Source organism: Varroa jacobsoni, unplaced genomic scaffold, assembly GCF_002532875.2.
Source record: "Varroa jacobsoni isolate VJ856 unplaced genomic scaffold, vjacob_1.0 scaffold_1299, whole genome shotgun sequence".
In the NCBI taxonomy this organism is placed as follows: domain Eukaryota; kingdom Metazoa; phylum Arthropoda; class Arachnida; order Mesostigmata; family Varroidae; genus Varroa; species Varroa jacobsoni.
The window spans coordinates 258,380-275,209 of NW_019214201.1; the positions used below are offsets into that span (position 1 = coordinate 258,380).

The 16,830-nt window shown below is 41.4% G+C and overlaps 1 protein-coding gene across 1 annotated transcript in view; it reads left to right on the forward strand.

The window, feature by feature from the left end:
* Positions 1 to 7,695, forward strand: part of LOC111268553 (semaphorin-1A) — a 142,077-nt gene extending 134,382 nt beyond the window's left edge. The window contains exon 12 of the transcript XR_015314274.1: positions 7,003 to 7,695. The gene's annotated coding sequence lies outside the window, so the exon portion shown is untranslated. The remainder of the gene's footprint in view (positions 1 to 7,002) is intronic.
* The last annotated feature ends 9,135 nt before the right edge of the window (positions 7,696 to 16,830 follow it).

Here is a 16,830-nt window from a genome sequence, read left to right on the forward strand (position 1 = left end):
CCTATTTCGACTGTAGTTACGAGCCTCGCGATGGGAATGAAGTTCCCCTTATTGCGCAAGTGAGCAAACTGCTAGTACAGTTTCAAGCCTCAGACGTCGTCGAGGACATCTTACTCAAGTTACACCGTTAGCGAATATTCTCGAATATTATACAGTTAGGCACCCTGGTTGGTGGTTCGGAAGGTCTTGCAAAATATAATATACGCTCACCTTTTCGCCATAGCTGACGGATAGCTCGACGGATGCTCGTAGCGGATTGGCTTAGTTCTGTTATTCGTTGGCTTACCGGCAGATATCTGTATGCCTTTGCTCTAGCTTGAGTCCCCCTCAAGAGAAAATACTCCGCTTTCAACAGACGAGCGTCTTGAGAGATGTTCGGACACTTCTGATAGAACACTGACTGAAATAACATTGCTGAGGAAATGTAAAACGCAGCTTTTTTGCGATTTCTCTTGAAGTGCAAACAGCTCAATCTGGTGGCCATTCAGCAGTACAGCTGTAAGCTGTAACTAGTGGAAGTTCGTCAATTGTTGTTTCTTGATCGACGCTAAGAGAGTGAGAGTTGTGTTGCTTCAGCGCTGGACAGAGCCAATACAACCTTCCAGAGGAAGTCTTAGACTTCATTGAAGTAGAATCACGGCCAGTTGAAATAGGCTTCGCGTGAGAGCTTGCCCTTGCCTAGGTAATAGGGTTCGCGAACGATGAGAGAGAAGCGAACAGTTAGGTTCAGCTCGTTTCGCAGCTTCCGATGGGCTTACACAAATTGTTCGAGAACCTCACTCGTTAGTATATATATATTTCATTTTCCTAAGCTCTAATTTCCTTCGTTCGTAAAGATATTCAGAGAAAAATTAATTTAATGTTTTTCCTTGAAATGTTGACCTTCTCTATTTCTGTTCTTTTTTTTTTTACAGTTAATTGATATAGCAACCGCAGCTCTTTAATAACTTTTGCTACCAAAACTATACAATCAGTACATAACAATAGATGCCATCTAAATGAAAACGGCTCTGATAACTGATCATATCTTGTTATAAACACGCCTAGAATTAAACTCTTAATTTTAACTTTAAGCCGTATTGTTATGTTTTGTTTACTTACCAGCCATAATCTATAAATGTTGCACGTCAGCGTTATGGGTGATAGGACAAGCTTTAGGATTGTTTACCTAGATCGCTTCTAATGGAAGGCGTCTGTGGAACTTGCGCTCAAATACGAATAGCTCGAAATAATTCCGACGCTGAATGAAGTTCCGAGACATCAGCCCTTTCTGATGTCTGGGCTTTCTGATATCACCTGGCAGCTGCCTGATGTTTAGACCATAAAACTAATGCTGTTATTAGGCGCTTCTAAAAGAGGATTTGAATTAACCATCCTTAACCGTGGTGGCCTGATCAACGTCTCCCAACAATGTTCTTGTAATGCAAAGGCTTTCACTGGAGAACGACTTTCGTAATGATTGACATCTATAGTCGGCTGATATGTCCGTGTTTACAGATGACATGCTGGTGACCTCGTTGCATGCAATACTAGGCTTGATATTTTTTCCGTGATTGTTGACAGACCTCCGTTACCATACACCTAACTTACCTTAGACAACAGCTGCTTGCGACCCTGGTAAATTAGTTTATGTTCTTTATTGCTTAGAAATAAATCCCTAAGCACTTGTGCCCAATAGATTCCCACCGGGAAAAGCTGGCAATATTCTATGTTGGAACGGTCCATGTCCACATTACTGTTGATATGCCCGAAATTGAAGGAATAACGAAGCAAAAATTTAGAGACATTTTTATCTTCTATGAGTTAAGCATGTACTGTTGAATTGTGCAGCTTACGTAGGTCCACATTAACTCTCACTGTGAATACAGCAAATAATGCAGACAGAAAAATATTTCTCTCCCATTTTGATGAAATAGATTGTAGGGGTTCGTGAGGCGTGAAACAAAAAACAAAACGTATTGCTCATTCTGTTTTTTTAGCTTATTTGAATTACAAAACCACAAGAATCCAACGTATGATTTGGTGGAAAGCCTCCTACGGATAGGCTTCATTGACCTGAAGAACCTTTGTGAATAGAAGTCCGCTTTGTCAGTATGCTTTTAGACAAGCATTTGGTGTGGTAGAATGCTGGGTTTGATTAAATATGTCAATAAGTCAATGAAGTTGCTACAGCAAAAGAATCGTCTAGTTTTTCTTTATGTGAGAGTATTCAATTGAGAAACGATTTTTAACTTGTGAAAAAATCGCCTTTGCCCACCTTCCCTGTCAAACAGAACGTCACAACTCAACTGCCATCTTAATAGCAATGTATCTTTTTACTTTTTCCATTGCTAACTTGATCCTCCAGCTAGCTAGATCCACCGGGGTTCTTGGGTACAACCGTTGCCGGCTTCTACGCTAGCCCACGTAACTAGATCTTTATGAATATACATGCGATGCGTTTGCAGGGAAGGGGCGAAGCTTCTGTTGATTTGGCCGACGTCGGTCCTCCTGTTCGAAATTGGCGCCACTAGCCCAAATGGAAGCAACAAGACTGTGCTGTTTAATATGCACAAAGGCCGTAACCAACTTACTGGTCTATGGCTACAATCACCACCACACTGGCAAATCTACATCACTTTAGGCCGGTCACAGCATTGCCGATATGTGGATTGTGTTAATCCGAATTAGGAAAGTGGGCTTTAGTGGACCAAACAGCCCACTTCGGCTACCTCGGCTTTGTCCATTGGCCACATGCTGGTCCTCTAGGCCGATGTACGTCGGACTATATATGTGAATGACCGCTACCAACTGAAACATGACCCAACGCCGTTCTGCTAGAACGCTAGCTTCGACAGATTCTGTTAGCCGAGAAGTGCTAATAGTGAGCTCCACATTCCTTTGATGAATAAAGGGGTCTCGTTACGCGTTAGCCAACGTCCAACGTCCAACTTCTGTCACGCTCGTCCTCTATGAGGGCAGAAGACGTCGAAATCTAACACAATTACAATAGATATGTAGATTTCGTTTAACTGCATATAACGGCGAAGAATAAATAGTGCGGATCAGATTAGGACGAAAGACAGAAAATAAATTTATTGCATCATCAAATAAGCTAAAATTAGATCTATAGAGATTATTTTTGGTGGCAGTCAAAACTAGCAGACAGATACTGTGGTGATTAATCAGCTTATTGGAACTCTAAAGCGTCCTTCACCCTCAAGTAACTGTGACGCTTTCAGTGTATGGCGTCAGAATAGACTATAGTGAATAGACACTGGCACGCGTGCTCTCCCGCTAAAAAATTCCCGTTAATAAAACGTGGCTATTTTTTGATGTGGATAAAACATAGGACTTCCATCATGATACATTATCATAGAGGATTACATACAGACATATTTTACATTTTCGCGTGTTTTCATCTGTACGGTATATGTGGCCACCATTCAGCCAGACGCGCTGTACGTCGTCGGTATAATGGGCATACTCACTACTCAACCGAAACTATCTTAGCTCATTTACTGGCGGGACCAGTGAATCAGATTGCATTGCGTTATGCTTCTATTAACGCGTATCTGTGAAGGTTTGTTCTGACCCTTCCTAGGCATTTGCGGTTCATTGCTATGGCCTGCAGGACACTGCCAATGCACATTAGTGTATACTGTCTAGTTTGTTTTAATATCTCTGTAATAGAAACGTACGGCACTGATGAGAACAGTATAGTTGTATATATTTATATACAGGGGTTCATGCTTGTAAAAGCTTATAAGAAATGAGGTATGCACCTCAGCGGCACGTCTATCTCTTTCAATCTTGACTCATTACTTCTCGGATTGGGATTCTGCCTACAATCCAATGGAGCAGTGCTTACACTAGTTGGTATTCTGCCCGCAAGAACGTCCGCGCTTCGAGTCGCACCGGCGGCATCGATGGATAAGCACATACAATACTGTCTCGTGTACAGACAGGGCAAAACTGGCAAGGTGAGGAGCACCAGCAGACCTGGTTAGCCCTTCATGAGCTTCTGCCAAACTCGCCTGCAGTGGTCCAGCACATGGCTGAGGTAACTGAAGCAAACCCGGTGATAGGACTAAGCGTATGTGTGTATATATGTGTTCCGAGCTCGTTTTACCATCAGGTATGGATTTATCCAACGGTCAGTTCTACAGCTTCGTCGTCATGACGATGCTTTGATAGCAACCGTTCTCATGTATATCGTGCCGATACCTTTGCGAACGGTGTATCCATCTACCGGAAGGACCAACGAAGGTACCAGTGCCCCAACCGAGGTCGAAACCAGCACTAGTACGGAGTATTTGGTGTTGACCTCGAGGTAAATCGAGCAGAGGACAAACGCGATTTCCACGTGACTCTATCACAGATCACACAAGAAAAGGTCACACTCCTCGACCTTAGCAGGCAAATAGACCAGATGAACCTAAAGAGACAAACGGATTTTCTAGAACAACTTTCGTTTAGGACACGACTGAAATAATGACAGAGGAAAGGGTTCACCTTGGAAGCCTTTATTCTGCCGACCGTCTTTGCGTTCTTTCTGTTTATAGCGAACTGTATGTATGTATGTAGAACAGCAGTGAATCAATGTAAAGTTTTTAATTAATTTAGTTAAGTATTTCTTTATCACGAACGTATCTTTGAGAACCCTCCTGGCTCCTTTGTGGCAATCGTAGTTTAGTGTGACGGCCATAAAGTAATTAATTATTAGGGTTGCGCTTATCGATCGCGGGGCTAACGTCAGATAGAGTGTTACTCCATGTATAGTTTCCCAACACATACTTCACCTTTACAAATGACTAATGCGAAAGCAATTTAACAAAATAATGAAATTCAAGATTTGCAAAGGAGAAAATTTCTCAAACTGGAAGATCTTACATATATACATCTTATATATAGTATAAAGACAGGATTAGGGAAACCTTTATTCGAGGTTAAAAGCATCATGAAGATTACCCTCATCGAGATTTCCCGCGTCCTTATACTACTTAAGGAAAGCTGTCAAGATTTGGCTGATTCACTTAGAACAACACTTAGAAGTCATCCCCTGGCACACTTGGCGAAACCAATAGGTATGAATCGAACACCGCACTGCTTGAACCTAGTAGAAGTTTACATATCTGTGATGTTTTTTTTTGTTTTTTATTGAAACTATCTGAATTATTTTTTTTAAAACATTTTAACCATTAAGACGTAAGCATTTTAAATCCCAATTACAAGTGTCACACTTCATACAGCTTTTAAAACAGTTAACCAAATACGTTAGTCATCATTCTGCTAAGTATTTAGTTTCCGTCTTAGTTCGCATATTTTCTACGATAGTAATTTATACGGCCCCGTACGATAGTGATTGCTACTCGTGTCATTTAATTCCACTTTGATCATTAGCTTATGCAGAACTGCAGGATTATTATTTGACGAATGCTGCTATCTCCGGGAGTTTTGCCGCAATGCGAAGTTGCAGCCCCTTTCGTGGTAGATAGCCCCTCGCACTGGGGCTATAGAGGGTCTCTCGGTAAAACTGTGCCAGTTGTCGTGAGCTAAGAAAGATGCTGTTTTAGCAGACAGACTTAACTCTCTCCTAACATCGGTAATAAGGAACGTATCGGTTTGCGTAACCTAACGAACTTCGGAAGCTGCCTAGCGGCCCTGATTTGATGGTTCTTGACGGTGATTTTGACAGTTGTGATTGCGTTTGCTGCGTTAGCATTTTAGAAATAACGTCAGCTCTCCTTGATCTTGTTGACGCATCGCGTTACTTTGACGCAGCGGATATTGCAATGACTACCTCTACGAATTGTACCGACTAGGAGTATGAGCTTCGTTCCCAGATCGGAAAACTTTTCCCTCGAGAGCTCCGTGGGCATCCTAGAATTCTGATTCGTTAGGGAAACAACTGGACTCAGTCTCATTGCTTCAACGACCTTTGTGTTTTCCCAAAATTGAATGAAGGCCTTAGGTAGATGGGGCCCGTAAAAGAAGAAAGGTGGCTTCAGTAATGGCGTCATTGGTGTGCTTTTGATGCACTTTGTCTGTGTAATCCTTCCCGTTTTATAGGAAGCAAGCTCTTGTTGTGCCTTCTCCTGAAAATGTGTGTTTCCGTCGCCAATTTTGTAACATCTTTTTATGAAAAGATGCCAACTATTGCAGATAATTCTATATTTTTTGTAATCTATTAGTTGGTACTTTAAAGGATCCTCAGTTATACTTAGCGAGAACCATTTTGCTTGAATTTTCGACCCCCTACACCGTATACAAGTATCCTGCAGCCGCTAACTGAAAAAAATACACAACTAGCGTTTTAGAACAATACCTGTTCTATTGGGTAGACTATTATTGAGTCCTAATCAATCTCAAGTTATCTATTGCGGAACAGACCAAGTTGAAAAGAAAAAAGCAAATCAATAGTGTGCTTTCTTCGATATAATCAATAGTCTCTGTCTTGGAACTTTGAAGCTAGAATCAATATTACCTTAGTTGTTTCTGGTGGAATCTGGTATTGAATGATTGATTTTGCAGAGTCAATACGAGAACGATCACACAAGCCAATGATGCGTTTACTGGTTAATCCTCAATGCTAAATAACTAGAACAGAAACATCGAATTATCACTGCTATTATGCACGATGTTATAGAATGTTTAAAGACAATAGAACAGTTTATAATAGCTTGGTTCGGTGTAACGTTCGATCCACATCTGCATCGTCCTATTATGGCAGGATGAGAGCTCGACGCACGGCCTGCGATAGCTTAGTGGGTAAAGTACTTGCATGCTAGGTTTAGGGACGTCTTGTGGTCCAGATACCGAATGTAGAACACGAAAAATAGATCGCCGTCGTAGTTATATTAAACGTTTGCGAAAAACTGTCGGAATACACATAAAGGAAAAGCTTCCGCGTAGAAAGGAAGTGTGCGTACATGACACCCAAAATAATAGGTCGCTAAACAAAAGATAAAATCGTATCCGACACCAATAAAGTTCTAAAAATTACTCTTTCTATTTTTCTAGGCTGTTGTCTTGTACGAGCAACAAAGTTGCAATAATCAGGCTTGATCCTGTCTTCGTGGCTGAACATAGCCCCTCTTCTTCTGCGTGAGCCTTCGTCTAAATATATGTCAAACATGTATAACGCACGAGCAATAAACACACAACCTGCTTTTAACGGTGTGAAATCTTCATACACGCACAATTTCACCGAAGATATACTAGATAAAAAATAGATAGAAAAAAAAAAGCAATTTTTTTGCGTAACTTCGTTTCCCCAAAAAATGCTACCAAGAACAATCAAATTAAAGGCAAGCCCATAGTGGTATAGATACACTTACATCGTGACGCAACAAAACGCTATAGCCTATCAGACAAAAAATTATATTTTACCAAATTTACTTATTCATTGGACGACATAGAGTGAATTTGTGTTCAGTGTGACTTGTTGCTCGTACCTGTATAATAAATATGATCGGCCTATGATACACGAAACTTGCATATGATATAGGCCTAGTAATATGTTGCTCCTTTTAGCGTTTTGCACCAGCGTTAAATCTTAGACTGTGTTGTTTATACAGGCACCTTATATGGGCACCAAAAATTATATTCTTTGTCCATACAACCCGTATAGTACGTGTTGTTACCAGAAATACATGTTGCAAATTTATTGTGTAGTCGATACACTTTCAAATAAAGCACACGTTTATCACTGGCTGGAGTAAAGGTCCTTCATAGCAATGTGCAAAATCCACATATGCGTCAAACGCACAGCTGAGCGCTTCCTCAAAAAAAAACCGACATGGCGTAAGGGTCTCGCCATCGGCATCAGCAAACAGCTGGTTACATTACAGGCATTATCTTCATTGTTGTGTTTAGTCTTAATGCAGGATTTGATCTAGTAAACCGTTAGAGAATCTTATTTCACGCAGTCAAGTAGCTATTCCGGTGTGGCTAAGATATCAGAAGAGAGATATCTATTGACCGAGTAAAGGACATATGGCCGAATCTTATTCTGTTAAGCCCACTTGAAAACAATGCTTTTCTCGCAAAGATCAAAGGCTTCAATAGCGGACACTCGTGTCTTCACTGTCTTGACAGGATTTGGAAAACGGCTTTCTTTACAGAACGTATATAGCTCTTCAAGAAAGCATTTTTGCTTACTCTGCCTCGATTCTAGTTTTTTTTTTTTTTTTTGTTTACCGTAGCCAATTGTACCGAGACTAGCAGCAGTGTCGAAAGTCTATACCTGACGCCTTCGAAAGATTTCAAAAGTACGAGTGTCTTCATTGCTCCACGTCGTTGAGTGCCCTGCTACGCTCCTGAGCTTGAAAATTCAGATTACATGCATAATCCTTATAAAATGACGAGATAGCCAAGCGCCATAAAGTCGAAACATGCTTCCTTTCAATGAACCCCTGCGCAGCTAAACCGGTCACCGAATACGCATCAAGTTTCTTTGGCGTTCATTTGTTAGTGGTTAGTACTTATATAGTTAATTTGACATAGTTAAGAATTTCATTTGTTGTTCTAATTTCCCTGGGAATGTCTGATATACCACTGCCCCGCTGACGGCTATCGATAAAGTAGAAGACTTCAGTTGAAGAACAATGCTAACATGTAATATCGAGTATGAAAGTATGAAAGAACTATATATATATACTACATCTTTTTGACCAAAGACCAAATGCGATTATGTGTAGTGGAAAAAATTATAAACCTGAGCATGCCCGTAGGTTTGTCTAGTTAAGGCAAGTTGTGGTCAATTGTAGCAGCATCTAACGTTAAAAGCAAGTCGTTTTTTCCTGTGCATTTCATAGCTTCGTCCAGCTAGTTTTGCTTTTGAGCGAAATAACCGAATCTGTATCGAACGCTACGTGGGCTAGCCAGCCACCATCTTCAATACTGTAGAAAAGAAAATAGAGATATTTTATTGCAGATCGATTAGGGAAGACAGCTGGGACTGTGATGGCTGTACAACTCCATATGGAATTCCATTCGCCATCTATCTGGCGCTTCTTTACTTCGGGTTTGCACACCGATTTGACAGTCGTCTGATTCATATCAATTCTAAACGACCTGTCGGACCAGGGGCAGAGCTGGATCAGGCTAGGCCTAGTTCACTGTCCTCGATCTGATCCTGACTCTGATCGGGTAACGGGGAAACGAAGAAAGCAGGCTGGGAGCTATGGTAAGCCGCGGTGGGGTCCTTCATGCTAGTCAACCGATGGCTTGCGTCGAACGCAACATAGTGCATACAAGCCAGGACGAAGCAGGCAGCATGCAAGTCGCCTGGGACCTGCAATAGTCACTCGATCTATATCTGAAGCCTTCGTGACTTTTTGGTGTCTCTCATTCCTGACGTCCCACTTGCTACAAATCCGGCATACCAATGTAGCAGACCAAATACAGGGTGTCCCAGGACGTCCAGCTTAAAAAGTCCGGAACCCGGAAAACCTTTGTAGGATCCGAGAAGAATCTAGCTCCGAGAGCCCCTAGGGTTCAATGGGTTGTTTCTCTTGCATAGAAATGATTTCTATATCTAAGGGCAAAGGTGGCAGAATGGTAGCAGAAGAGGTCTGTTCCCAATTACCAGTCGCCGTTTCGCTGATCGCAGATTTACAGCAACGCCCACGTGTTTTACTGCATAACACTTTCATAAGAAGGCGTCAACTACTTTAAATCCAATATGGCTTGTCTGATCGTTAGGTGTAGGTATCATACATAATAGGGTGACACAATCATTGTAAATACAGTGCTTACGTTACCTAACAGTGTGTGGGCTAGGTGATGTAAGCTTTATAGAGAAAATAACCTCGGTATAGCCAGAACTTATCTAAGCCCATGTAGCTGTACGCAACTGTGTGTAACGTGACCGTTGTGCTGGCAGTAGAAGCCGTTCGATTCGTCTATGGGGTCCTACAGAGCTCATTGAGGTTTCAGTAGGAAGCTATGACCTTGCAGCTAACTGGGGTCGTGTTCATTTCGCCAGGAACGAAGGCCACGAGCGTGTCTATAGGATGTATTATTCTTTAAGTCGTTGTATTTTCGCTTAGAATATGTGCTACTTCTTTCTGTTGATAGTGGGGCATATGGACACGACATCTTCTGTTGTAGCCATGATATTAACCTCATGTTTTTAATAGTGTCCTTCAACAGTCCTGAATTTTGTATACTTCTGTTGCATTTGCCATTTATAGTGTTTGCGTTAAATCTCCGTTTAAATACATGACTTAATGACGCGGATCTCTTATCTTGCATACTGAAAAACGCGTGTCACTTCGCTACCTATCTAAAGTGGAGCAAAACCTTAGTTGCCGTCATCTAGAAAAAGAACCTATCCTTAGCGAATTTAAGCGTCAAGTCGGTAGTTTTTCCATTAACTCAGCTTTATTTACTCTGGTTCGCGCAAGCATTTTCCCCAAATACGAATGTTAAACAAAGGGGGGCCGATTGAATTCGCTGTGACATTTGGCCTCTTCGATCCTTCGTTCCTGGTAAGCAGATTCATTACTGTCACCGCTTGTCAATTTCATTAGAAAGATATGTAAATGTATAGCTAGTACGATAGAGCTACGACGTGATGTAAATAATAAAACTAACTGTTGGAACGGATACGATTCCTAGAGCTCAGTTTCTCGTTTACGTCGTCCTTTTTACTTTAATTTTTGATTTTGTCTCAAGGAATCTAAACTCTGAGACCTGCTTGACTCAGCTCATTCTCCATAACGACCCCCGGGGAACTGGCGACGTGCTCTTAACAATGCTTGCGCTTCAACGTCCTCATTGTGAGAGCCTCGGAATTCTTCGTATTAAACAGTAGGAACTAGTAGGAACGGGGGAGACCTCCCCGCTGAACCGAGCTTAGAACTGCGGTATGGCAAATAAAGATGCTATAGAGTAGACAAATGCGCATTGGCTGAGGCCGTAAAAAACACCGGGAGTCACAGTGCATTTGAGAAGCGTGCTTGGTTTGCTAATCATTAGCTTATCACTCTATGATTTCCTGCTTTCTGCCAGCCTAATATATAATGAGATCCTAACTGGACCGATTCTAAATCGAGGTTTGCACGAGCGATTTTGTAAATAAAGAAGCCTGCTCTATTTGTTGCATGTAAATACACTAAGGCACGACTGTGCTAAACGCGTTCACGTCAATGTACGGCATAGAGAACGAGTGAATAAGGAATAGCTTTATGTAGGCGGATAGTTATTAAATTACGCTATTCCCTGTTTGGGATTAAAACTACTTCTCAAGTTATTGTCCTTGCTGGAGAATATGTATCATGCACATTGGCTTTTCTCTATTTAGAAACGCTGCTTTTGCTAAGTTGTGCAATCGTTCCAAAGTAAACAGTCAAACATAGCAGGAGAGCTAGGAAACCGGTGCGCAGTCCTGCTTGAAATTCATTAGTCGGATACATACCTAGCCATCGATGGAATCATCCCAAAAATTTCACGCTACGAGTGTCATAAGATTTCAGACGTTAGAATTGAGCATCCCCGGGGGGTCTCTACAGGTAAAACGTCAACTAAGTGTTTTCAACTTGTCCGAAGTTCTAAAACATCTTTTTCCTTTTCGACAGGGACACTTATTATGATGGAGCACAATATGATCCAGCCGAAAAATGGTTTCCTAATATTAAACAAGAGTTTTATAGCAATATGAATGAGTAGTTAGAGAAAAGTCTCTTTCAACAATATCTGCCCGGCCAGTTTTCAGTTTTACAGGATAGAGTCAGATAAAAGTGTCTTTCATGAGTTAAACGTCACTGTAAAAACAAGTGCCGCAATTTCTTTCAATAATAAACATTTTGTGAGGCACCGATACGGGAAAGCATTTTTTCTTGTATACATTGTATCATATTTTATGGATACTACAGCGTATTATACAATCATCATTGTACGATCGTAATCTGACGGCGACGATGTGAGCATTGTCGATCTTGATGCATCCCAAACACCGCGTAGAACATCACGCATCTAACGTACGGATCTCAAATCTGCTGTTTCGCTAGCCGGACCTTCAAGCGTACCATAAAACATATATCATCATCTATTATCTGTGGAAATACATGAACTCGAGGCGTTTGTACACGTCGGTCATGAAGCAAGGTTTGCTGACAAAAAGAGCACATAAACGTTGAATAAGTTGTCGCATTATAAGCTGATTACCATTAGGGCATTTGTACCAAACACACAAGACTTCGTCTCGTATTTGTGTATTTTCGTTCATCAGAACCACGACACCGTGAAATTGCTTGCATTTCCTAATTCCCGCAGAAATCTAGTTAGCGACGCATACTCTCAACTGGGCGCTCAAACAACAGGGAGGCGTACTTCGAAAGAATCCATGCTTACCTTGTTATGTTATATGCCCATGTATTTCAAATTATCACGGCTTTAGCATTGTTGTATACATGGTACCGAGGCTGTTTTTATTGGTGGTCACAAACCCGTTTGAGCTCGAAGGCTGAATACCAGACAGGTTGATGGATCGAGGAGAGTGCTTTATGCTGATAGAACTTCAATCTCTTTGTTCTTCCGCTTCGTATCGAAGCAACGAAGTGGTCTGAAAAAACCACTTTCTAGGTAATTTAGGTAATTCAAAAATAGGCAGGCGCTTTCGACCATCCATGTCACCTTGAGCGACAAACTCCTGAAATATTTTGACGCGTAGAAGCCCTTACTCGGAACTCGACCCAGATCTGTTGTGCCGTTGATTCAACAAATTCCGTCTACTGATGTTACACCCAGCGGGACGTCAACTATAGTACATGCAGTTATTACATTAGCCCGTTAAATTTTTCATGAACAAAGTTCATTTTTGTTCGACCTAACCTACCATATACTGTAGTTGAATTGTAGACCCACACTGTGATAATGATCAGATCGCAATGCTTCTGAGATTGATGTCGTTATCGCGTTCTGGATAGCCATTTCTAATAACTTTATTTCCGAAATAAATTATTTTTGCATACAACAGAAGCAATATATTTGCGCTTTATTATCATCCCCGCCTCTGTTGATGTCGCATAAAAATTGTGTAATATATCCATATGCTATCTTTTCCATAGCATAACTTTCCAATATCCATCTTTTAGTGATAGATATGCTGTAAATATAACCGTAAATATTTGTCAAGCGAGTCGAAGGTAAGTAGAGTTCAAAGTAGATAACGACATGGATAAGTCGACCTGGAACAAAATCAAAGTGGCCCTATGCTTGATTTACAGTAATAGTATTGGCTTTCTCATGACCTTTTCGATTGAGAGAGTGTCCTGTGTAAGCTTGATTTTTCGTGTTTTAACTGCACCCTGCTGCTTAGTAGCTTTGATGATTTATGCCAAGCTTTCTTTTCTGCTGTCAATACTCATACAGGCCCCGGGGCAAAATCTGCTAAAAATGCTGAGGTGATGAGTAACCGCTTTCCCAGAGCCTTTGTCAACGGCTTATAAATTAATGTTGACGGCACGATTAAGCGATGTTGATTGCGTTGACTTGTCGTTGAACGATATATGCAGTAGCAGTTAGTCTTCTAATTTCTGACAAGATTATTTGGTAAACGTATATCGCTTCATTGAAGTGTACTAGATGTTTCTTGTTGCGCCTAGACCAATTTCCTCACCTGGGCATTTTGAAACCCGAGAGTGACTTACTTGTCACATAGATAAGTCAGCCCCAATAGGCGTACATTACAACGTCTACTTGAACAAAACAAGTAGGTGCATCAAACTGTGCAACAAACAAAGCGTACAAAAAAACCACAAGCACCATGTAGCCAGATCTACTAGCGAGGAGACTTCTGCAAGTCATTATTCGGTTAACATTTATTACGTTAAGGCGGGCGCAACCTATAGGTCTGACTGTGGTGTCAGCGGCTTGGGTAGGATCCTGACAAGGATTTAGGCTGTATTTTTAGGTGAAACTCAGTGATTAGGCCAGCTCACTGAGGAGCTATGTCTTGTTTGCATGAAACCGTCTATAGACCTCACCCGTACAATATTTTGAGACAGCCTATTATCAGGAATGGATATTGGCTTCGCGAGATTTCAACGTTACAATAAATAAAAAATAAGACCTGAACGAATTTCTGAGCATTAAGGTTCTGACATAAATAGTGAACGATACCTATAGGTACTGATGGTAACGTAGAGTCCAGGTTCGTCACTTGTAGGCTGCGAACCCCATGTGTTCTTTATGAAGCAGAGATACCTCTATCGGTTCCTGGCTAACGGCACCACTTGATGTAACAAGTGCCTTTAGTCCGTAGTAAAAACTTAATGTGAGCTTTTTTGAAAACATTTGGTCAAAGTTTGCCAAATACTAGCCTTTTTATTACAATTTCTTAGAAGACACATCTTTAACGGGTGTAACAACATAATTCCAGATCAATTCGCTACACTGACCCTACAATATGAAATATAAAAATATGATACTGTCAATTGTTGTCGTTGCTATGAATGGCGCTATTGTCAACTCTCCTGCATTTGCCCTGGTTTGCTCATTTCTCGTTCTAAGCTTTCTTCTTTCTTATTGCTAAGCTCCTCCCTTCTAAACGGCACTCATAAAAGCATGCGGACTTCTGCTTTTCTATCAGCATTTCATCCGCATCCATCTACGTCTAGCTGAGGCCAGTTCGATTCCTGCCGACTTCTCCCAGTAACGTTTCCTTTTCATCTAGCCCTAGCCGCCGCTCCTGGTTTTCGGCCTCTCGCGCTATTTTACCTCTCATTTCCATTTTATCTCTCTCCCTTTTGGACGCACGAGGGGAAAGCACTGCCGTTTGCCTCGTGATACCCGTTCATCCAGCGAGGAACGTATTCTCACGCGCAAGGTGATTTGTCCCGGAGATGCTGCGAGCGCAGGATATAGGCTCTGAAAACACCGGTCGCTGGGTCGGTGGCTACGCAACGGCGGCGGTAGGGTAAACGGGTCCAAGCATCTAGCCTAGAAACCGCTTACCTGCTTCGGCTGCTGCCGCTGCAGCTGTTAGAGGATGAACGCTGCCTATGCGAGATACATTTTTGGGTCTCGACGGCAACAGCAGCAGCAGCAACGACGGCTACTGCCGCTTCTTACTTCTGTTGCCGCTCACAAGAAGCTGATCCAGGAGGTTCAAGATCCGACAGATCGGGGCAATAGAAGAGGGATCATCAACGTATAGTCAAGCCGTCGTTGGTCCTTGCCACCGGGACTGCGGCCACCAACGATGCTGGCGCAGCCAACGTACGGAAATCCAACTCGGAGCGACTCCAGACGGCTGGCCACACTGGTCGAAGCCTTACAGAAACGCCTGCTTGTCCCAAGCCTTGTCGTCCGATCGAGCGGCCTGTATATAGAGGGGCCCATTGGAAAGGGCGGGAGCGGCCTGGGTAAATGGAACAGTACGCATATACATACATATATGTATGCGTATATATTTACGTCCGCGTGTGTATGTATATTTATATGTATGTAAATGACGCGAATACTCGAAAAGTAAAAATGTGCGAGGCGTTTTTATCAAGCTTGCCCTTTAAGTGAGCTGGTTTGTGGGAGAGTTTGTATTGGAGACACCGTTTGCGGAGTTGATGAGCGATACAGAGCCATGACGCCAACACTAAGCCTGGCAACAAAGAACAGGATGAATAAACGGATGAATAACTAATTGAGCGTAATGCTGGTGGCTGTTTAACGAAAATTACTGTACATATGTGCTTATGAAACACCTCACTAGGAACAACAGTAAAGAGATTACTTGTTGATCATATGTACCTTCATATCCTTTGTAGGACCTGGAAAAAATGTGCGAAAACACCACGACGAAATTTGCCCCATGCAAAGCTAAAGTAAAACAGTGTTTTTTTATCTAAGTTGACTCCCGTCGATTGAGATCATTTCCATACGACAAGCAAAAGGTTATCCAATATGAGGTCGAGCAGCGATTTTAAACTTTTAACAACAATGTCACTTTGAACGTTATACTATTGCCGAGAGTTTGCGGAACGGCCGCGCCATTCAATTTGCTAAAGTGTTTTTAATTAAAAAAAATTAATGTGAATCCATCCATTGGTGCCGAGCTTCTTAGCGCGATAACTTAAGCTGACATTTTCCAATCTCGATATCAGTGAAATCACATCTTTCTCTTGCTACACATCGATACTACACTTTACATACAATGGTCTTTTCTGTAAGAAGTTTCAATACTGCAATTTCGGATTTACTTTGAGTATCTTTCCTGATCAGCGTGTACTGGTAGAGCCGGCTGTTGATGTCGAATGCCGCAAAAGTAGAGAAAGCTGTAATGGATCGCCAAATTGGCACTAGAGTACCCAAAATAAGTACAAAAGCTGCCCCACGATGCCAGGAGGAATTAATTAAAGTTAATGAAACGAGAAATCAAGGACATCTTGAGACTTGCATATGTCTGGTTTTGGAAGTGATTTAAAAGGTGCCTTACAAGTAAGATAGCAGCAAAAATATAGAGATATTCAAATTAATAGAGTATCTGCTATAAATACAGTGCATGTACTTTTGTAGATGTATGTAGAATTTCAAAAAAATAGTTAAAAGAAGAACAAAGAAAGCCATTTGTACAGGTAAAGAAAACTGTCTGCTTTGTTTTTTTACCAGATATTTTTACCTTCAGATGTTATTATTATTTATGCTATATATTTTAAAAAGGATAGGTTATCTAGATATAAAATTATGAACGGCTTAAAACATTACGCATAAAATCATAAATGTAACAAATCATATGGATTCTCTAATTCGGCAAAAAGGGCTGTTACTGATTTGACAAATGAAGAATATCGCAAAAAACTTATGGGTAACCGCCATTATGTTAGACTGGGACTTTGTTAACCTTGC